Below are 1,935 nucleotides of genomic sequence, written 5' to 3' on the forward strand. Positions count from 1 at the left end.
TCCCGTCATGCGTGAGAATCACCTGTGGAACTTGGTAACGATTGCAATGCCCAGGTGGCACCATAGAAACGCTGCTTCAGCAGCTGCCCAGCTAAGGTGGATGCCCGCCAGGCTGAGACCCATGCTGTGTGGGTGGGGCAGCCGCTCCCCCTCTCCTGTGCACAGAGAGGGTCTCCAGATCCTGTTCAAATGCAGATTCTGACTGGGCAGGTGTGCGGTGGACCTGAGACTCTGCACACAACCTTGGCCTCGGCTGTGGAGAGGTCTTGGGTCTGTCACCAACACAGACAGCTCTAGGCGTCCCCAACCCTGGGGATTACTCCATTTTTGACACAGAAACCTATCTGGGTCTTCCCTGTGTTCTCAAATGCACTGGGAAGGTTGGATTTCCTCCCAGCTGGAAGGCCACAGAGGCGACTCTGGGGTGAGAAAGGGGTCAGCTGAATGATGACTGGGAGGGAGCCCCTCTCTATCTCCAGCTGTCACCCACCTGGCCCTTGCTTCCCGCACAGAGACCAGGACCAGGTGTCTCAGAAGGACCTGAAGTTCCCGGGGTGAAGGTGTAGGTGTCCTGTGTGTCCTCTCAAGTGAGGACTGTGCATGGTGGTCAGATGGCTGTGGGCTCCCTGGTCCTCAGGTTCAAGGAGACCCTCCCTCTCTGTGCCTGTTGGCTGAGCTGTGGCTCAGGGCCTGTCCACGTGCTCCCTGATGGTCAGAGCCGACTCTGTCCCTCCTCTGCCTGGGGACTTTCCTGTGGTCACCCTGCCTTCCCCATGGGTGGTGCCAGGCATGGGGTGGGGGAGCAGCACTGAGACCCCTGAGAGAGCAGGTGCGCCAAGGCCCCTAGAAGGAGCCAGGGACTAGGGAGGAGCCCAGAAGGGCCTAATGGAGCAGGGGATGGAAATCAGCTGCTTCTGCACCTCCTTAGCCAAAGCCAGGTTCATGTGTGCATTTCCGGTGTGCTGTCTGTATGTCTCCATGTTGCCACCTGGAGGTCATGAAGGAGACCTGCAGCCAATGTCAGGAACAGCACCAGGGATGCTGACCAGGCTCTAGATGCTGTGGGCTGACCCTGAGGCCTGGGAGAGGTGGGCTCTGACCTCCAGGCTGAGTGGCCAGTCACGGTGGGTCTCAGGCTGCCTGACTTCACCCCAGGGCAGGGTGAGTGCAGGGAGAGGACAGGCGTTGTCCAGAGGAGTCCGGATCCAGTGTCATGAGAACTTTCCCGAGGGGAATATGCTGTTTTAGGAGGAGCTCCTTATTCCTGAGATTTCCAAGGAAAGGCCTGGTAGGGGTCTCTTGAGGCTTATAGGAGAGTGTGCCAGCCAGAAGGACTGATCCCGAGAATGCCCTGAGTGTCCCCATCACAGCACTGGGCACTGCATCCAAGTCATCTGTGTCCCTGTCTGTCATCTGCTCTAGGCCTCCCCACAGGGCCCAGGATCTGGGGCAGCTCCATGTGGAGTATCAACCATGGATCCTGTGGGTCCCTCTGTTAGGGGAGAGGAGGCCCCCGTAGGACCCTCAGCCCCTCTGAGATGGAAGAACCCCCAGGTCCTGGGTTCTCCTGTCCTATCCTGCCTGTGACCTCTCACAGTCTGGGACCCTCGGAGGATGACCATCTGCTGGCTTAGGCCCACTCCCCGGGGGAACAGGCCTAAGATGGCAATCAGACATCCTTCTGGCAGCCCAGCAGCCCTCGGGGGATATCCAGTTGTCGGCGGGGAGCAGGCCTAAGCTGCAGTTGGAAATCCTTAGCGTTGCTGAGAAAGCAGGAGAGGCTCTCACCACCACCGCTGTACTGGCAGCCATCAGCCTGGCTTGTGGCTGAGCAGATCTCCCCCTGTGGGAGCGCACTGACCACCAGGGGGCAGCTCCTGCATTGAGCATCTGCCCCCTGGTGGTCAGTGTGTGTCATAGTGACCAGTCATTCCA

Source organism: Myotis davidii, unplaced genomic scaffold (assembly GCF_000327345.1).
Source record: "Myotis davidii unplaced genomic scaffold, ASM32734v1 scaffold3972, whole genome shotgun sequence".
NCBI lineage: Eukaryota > Metazoa > Chordata > Mammalia > Chiroptera > Vespertilionidae > Myotis > Myotis davidii.